Source organism: Cololabis saira, chromosome 16, assembly GCF_033807715.1.
Source record: "Cololabis saira isolate AMF1-May2022 chromosome 16, fColSai1.1, whole genome shotgun sequence".
Taxonomy (NCBI): Eukaryota; Metazoa; Chordata; class Actinopteri; order Beloniformes; family Belonidae; genus Cololabis; species Cololabis saira.
This window is the reverse complement of record NC_084602.1, coordinates 395,185-401,392: the sequence shown is the minus strand read 5'-3', so window position 1 is coordinate 401,392 and position 6,208 is coordinate 395,185.

Below are 6,208 nucleotides of genomic sequence, written 5' to 3'. Positions count from 1 at the left end.
GTACATGACCGGTCCTTAAGGAGAAGGGACGATGGGTACCCGACTGCGCTATAAGCAGAGGGGACGGCAGGTACCTGACCGGACTTTAAGGAGAGGGGAAAGCAGCTCCCAACCGCAATATTAAGAGAGGGGATGGCAGGTACCTGATCGCACTATGAGGAGAGGGGACGGCGGGTACCCGACCGCACTGTGAAGAGAGGGGAGGGCGGTTACCCAACTGGACCAGAAAGAGAGCAGACGGCGGTTACCCAACTGGATCAGAAGGAGAGGGGACGGCGGTTACCCGAACACACTGTGAGGAGAGGGGTTGGCGGGTACCCGACTGGACCAGCAGAGGGGACGGTGGTTACCCGAACACAATGTGAGGACAGTGGACAGCGGGTACCTGAAAACACTGTGAGGAGTGGGAACGGCAGGTACCCGACCGCACTGTGAGGAGGGGATGGCAAGTACCCGACCATATGTGAGGAGAGGTGACGGCGGGTACCCGACCGCACTGTGAGAAGAGGGGAGGGCGGGTACCCGACCGCACTGTGAGGACAGGGGAAGGCGGGTACTGACCACACTGTGAGGAGAGGGGACCTTGGGTCCCCGAACTGACCAGAAGGAGAGGCGAAGGTGGGTACCGACTAGACCTTAAGGAGAGGGGAAAGCAGCTCCCAACCGCACTGTGACGAGTGGGGACAGCAAGTACCCAACCGTATTGTGAGGAGAGGGGACGACAGGTACCCGACCGTACTTTAAGGAGAGGAGAAAGCGGCTCCCAACCGCACTGTGAAGAGAGGCGACCGCAGGCACCCGACCACACTTTGAGGAGAGGGGACGGCGGGAACCCAAATGCACCAGAAGGAAAGGCGACAGCGGGTACCCGACTGGACCAGCAGGAGAAGGGATGGCGGGTACTGTCCGCACTGTGAGGAGAGGGGACGGCGGGTACCGACCGAACCTTAAGGAGAGGGGACGGCAGGTACACGACCGGACTTTAAAGAGAGGGGACGGCGGGTACCTGACTGGACTATAAGGAGATGGGACGGCGGGTACCTGACCGGACATTAAGGATAGAGGACGGCGGGTACCCGACTGGACTATAAGGAGATGGGACAGCGGGTACCTGACCGGACATTAAGGAGAGGTGAAGGCAGATAACCGGCCGCACTGTGAAGAGTGGGGACAGCAGGTACCCGACTGGACCTTAAAGAGAGGGGATGGCGGAACCCGACCGGACCTTGAGGAGGGGAGGGCGGGTACCCGACCGGACCTTACCCAACTGGACCTCAAAGAGAGGAGACGGCAAGTACCCAACCACACTGTGAGGAGAGGGGACGGCGGGTTCCGACCGGACCTTAAAGAGGGGAGGGTGGGTACCCGACCGGACCTCAAGGAAATGGGCCAGAAGTCTCCCCATGTTTTCAAGGAGGCGTCAGGAGGGGGATCCGGCTTATACAACACATGTCAAAGTATGTGTGCAACGCCTCCATCTAGGAAGGACATAGCTGAACCACAATTGTTTATTAGCTGTGTTATAATTTATTTATTGGTCCTGGTCTTCCTGCATCATAATCACCAGTTTGAAAGGGATTTTCTGGAAGTCCACTTGATGGTCCTCACCATTTAAAACCTGCCCTTTGACGACTTGTTTCTGCCTAGAAACACTGAAGATGCTAGTTTTCTGTGCGCTTGGTTCAATCATTCCCGACTTGTGGCTTCCTAAATTTTCTGCCCCAAAAATCAAGAGACTTCTTAATTTGAGCAGCTGTCAGAAGATGTGATCATTTTCATCATTTCGGTTTAGTCATGTGTGACTTGTTACTTTAACTTTTATTTATTTATATAGAAACAGAAAGTGCTTTATATTAAAAAGAGAAAAGAAACAATCCCCCTTGACCCCCCCACTCCCCATATCCTGATTCATACAACACATACATACACACACACACTATACAGATGCATACACCCCAGGCAACCCCCACCCCCACCCTTGTGATAAAAATGGAGTATGGCTGGGCACTGATAGACCAGGGACCTCATGTACAAAGAGTGCGGCGCACAAAAAAATGTGCCTACGCCACTGTCTACGCTCACGGTCGGATATACAAAGAATGACTTGAAGGTAGAAAGTTGCGGTCCTTCACTCACACACCAAGGCTGGCGTATGCACTTTTCTGAGGTTTTGTCCGTTGGCGACACTCACTGGTGATGCAGTGAAGTGCAGAATATGAGGAAACGTGACGTCAACAATAAGTTCATGACCACATGAAGGACACGACAGTCCCCACATCACCAGATAAGTTACACAAGAGTGGAACTGCAACAATCTCACAATCAACCACATGATCTGAACAAACAACTAAAGGAGCTCAACGATGGAACCAGCAACTCCTGATGGAGCTTTGGCTCCGTTAGAGGAACCTGCTGATGATCAGATCACACCGACCTGCTGGTCCAGGACTAAGACTGGACCATCAGCTGGTTTAGTCTGGACCTGCTGGTCCAGGACTAAGACTGGACCATCAGCTGGTTTAGTCTGGACCTGCTGGTCCAGGACTAAGACTGGACCATCAGCTGGTTTAGTCTGGATCTGCTGGTCCAGGACTAAGACTGGACCATCAGCTGGTTTAGTCTGGATCTGCTGGTCCAGGACTAAGACTGGACCATCAGCTGGTTTAGTCTGGATCTGCTGGTCCAGGACTAAGACTGGATCATCAGCTGGTTTAGTCTGGATCTGCTGGTCCAGGACTAAGACTGGACCATCAGCTGGTTTAGTCTGGATCTGCTGGTCCAGGACTAAGACTGGACCATCAGCTGGTTTAGTCTGGATCTGCTGGTCCAGGACTAAGACTGGACCATCAGCTGGTTTAGTCTGGATCTGCTGGTCCAGGACTAAGACTGGACCATCACCTGGTTTAGTCTGGATCTGCTGGTCCAGGACTAAGACTGGACCATCAGCTGGTTTAGTCTGGATCTGCTGGTCCAGGACTAAGACCGGACCATCAGCTGGTTCAGGTACCAAGAGGATCTTCTGGATCTCTGTCCTGAACTGGACCAGCTGCTCCGGTTCAGACCAACATGATCTTTCAGCTGGAGCTGCTACAGGTCAGACATCTCTGTCACCATGACGACCGTATGGGACGACTACTTGAGATTAAAGCCAGATCCTAAAATATCCCATAACTGTGTCTGGACAGAAAAACATTAAAATACATTTTGCAGTGATAAACCGGTTCTGTAAAGTTGTCTTTTAAAATAAAACTAAGATGTCTCTGAAAGGTTGGTTGATACGAACTGATGTGATTCAGTAATGATGAATAAAGTTTTTATTGAATGTTTAGGCAACTTTCAGAGTCTGATATTAGTCAGCTGCAGGTGCTGCAGGTCCAGAAAGTGTTTCTCCGGTGATGGACCGGGACCTGGACCGGGACCTGGACCGGGACCTGGAGCTGGACCGGGATCTAGACCGGTCTCTCCTCCTGCGGATGCAACACTCCGAGTTAAAGCAACTTTGTTCTTTATTCCTCACGTTTGCACCTCGATAATCACGTTGGCACAAGTTGTCTTTATTTCTGCAGCAGGGGAATCAGATCGTGATGCTTCATGTTTTAAATATAAGTTTATGGGCCGCTCGGTGGCGCAGTGGGTTAAGCGGCGGCTCATATACTGAGGCTACAGTCCTCCTCCTGCAGCGGTCGCAGGTTCGAATCCCGGCCTGCGCACCTTTGCTGCGTGTCTTCCCCGTTCTCTCTCTCTACCCCTTTCCAGTCTGCATTCTCAATAAAGGGCCACTAGAGCCCAAAAAAAATCTTAAAAAAATATATATATATAAGTTTATATTGTTATACTTATGAGAGAGGTGATCGTGGACATCCACAATGTGTAAGACTCAATACACGTGTACATTGGTCTTAATCTGTCAGTATATAATACGCGTGACAATAAAGCGGAACGAGGAGCCGTTTTTCATCCACTAGAGTGGATGAAAGCAGAGTGTAATGATGCACCAACGCTGCCCATAAACATTCACAAACCCTTACGATCATAATAAAACCACAACTCTTCACGGAACGCAACACAAAGCAAAGAACAACATTACCCATAATGCATTGCAGCTGAAATCGGAAGAAATGCCCCCAACAAATAATTTTTTCCAGGCCTCAACTTCTGACAGGACTCTCTCCAGCTCACAGCCAATGTTTTTTTTAATTTGTTTTACCTGTCTTTGCAAATTTCTTGTTAAGATGAGCAGTTTTTAATGGATAATTATCTTCATTATCATATTCAAATATATGTATTTGAGGGAGGAGACAGGACGGAGTGTTGTGCTCTCACATGTGCGCTCAAATCCACATTGATTGGTATGTACAGAGCAACCTGCGTAGATTTAGCCGTACACACAGTTTTGTACATCTGAATTTTTTTTTGCGTACGTGTAAATTCCACGCACGGTGTCACGTTGAAATCCATGCACTCTGGGTGGGGGGGGGGTGGCTGGGGAGGGCTCGGGCGGGGGGCTGTGGCTGGGGCGTCTCCGGGCCTCCCGGGGGGGGCGGGGCCGTGGGCGTGGGGGTCCCACCCGGAGGGCCCGGCCCTGCCTGGGTGGGGGGTGGCTGTCTGCGCTGGGGGGGCATTGCTGCCTTGGTCCTCCGTCGCTGGGCGGGGGCCAAGTGCCCCTGCGGATGTGGGGACTCCGGGACCCTTGGGGTGTCCGCCGGGGTGGCCTCGGGGGGGGGTGGGGCCGGGTCCGGGGAGCGGGCCTCCCCTGACCGGGGGGTGCACGGGCGGGCGCGACGGCGGGGTGGCACCATTCCCAGGTATCTATGTCTTATGTTGTCAGTATGAATGGGAGGATGTTGGACCGTTTCCCCCTCCGTCTGGGGGTTCCGGCGGCGCCGGGGGCGCCCTTGGAGGTACGGTGGGGCCCTTGCCCGGCTCGGGGGGCCGGCCCCCGTCTACTGGACGGCCGGTGGGGGGACGCGGGTGTCTTATCAGGGCCGGCTTTGCTGGTCCTGCTTCCTGGCTTCGGCCTCCGCTCCCCCTCTTGCCCCCCCTACACGATTCATACGCACATAGGCGAAAGGCGGGGGGTCCGGGTCGTGGGGGGCACTGTCCCGCGGGGCCTGGCACTCCCCGCCTCACGGTTTTAACAGCAAAATAGACACTGCACATTCAACACTTAATAAATACATTTGACAAGGACACGTAGTTCGGGAGGGGGGGGGGTCTGTGTCAATCGATACTTGGCCCTCCCTCCTCCCTGTTTTTATGGCATTAATCACATGCACTCAACACAAGGGGCGGGAGGGGGTCCCACATCACCCGCGTTCCCTCACCGGCCTGGGCCTGGGACGGGTGGGTCGGGTTACCCGGGCCTGGCGGGGCCCGCCGTGCAGCCTGGGGTGCCTTCTGGCGGTGCTGGATCCCCCCGGGGAGGGGGAAACGGTGCGTGATTGTATGTCTGTGTCGGTGGGAATGCGGTATGGAAGGGTCCTGCCATGGAGGATTTGAGCCTCCATTGGCAGGACATCAAAAACTTAATAATTTATCAATATTATTTTATACAAAGATGGTTATTATTATTATTATTATTAGTATTATTATTAGTATTATTATTATTATTATGTATAGTATATTATATTATTATTAGTATAGGTATCGAATAGGTGAATGGATGAATGAATGGGATGCCTGGGTCTGGGGCCCTCCGTTGTCGGGCCTGCGCGGGTGTCGCCTTGTTGGGGGGTTCCCTCTCTCCGGGCCCGTCTCCGGTCCCCCCCGCTGCCTCTACGGCGGGGCGCCCCTCTGGTCTTGGAGGGCCACCTTCGTGGGGGACGGGTGCGCCTGCCCGCGTCGGCGGCCGGGGCGGCTGTGTCTCTCCGGGCAGGCTGGCCCCCTGCCGGGTGGGGGTCGTTGGCCTGAAGGGTGAGGGCCTCCTGGCCGCGTGTCCGGCCCGGACCGGGTGGCCGGGGATTGCCTGGGTCGCGGTCCGCCGCTGCGGGATCCCTGGCTGCTTCTTTCCGCGCCGTGGGGGCCCCGCCCGCGGGCCCCCTCGGCCGCCGCCGGGTGGGGGGGGGGCCTCGCAGGCGGTGGGTTGCCTCCCTCCTACTTCTCCCCTCTGTGGGGTTGCCGGTGGCCTGGGTTCCGGGCTCTTCCTTGTCGGCCTCTGGTCTCGCGGGTGGCGGGGTTGCTCCCCCCCCTCCCCCACTATAGATACACT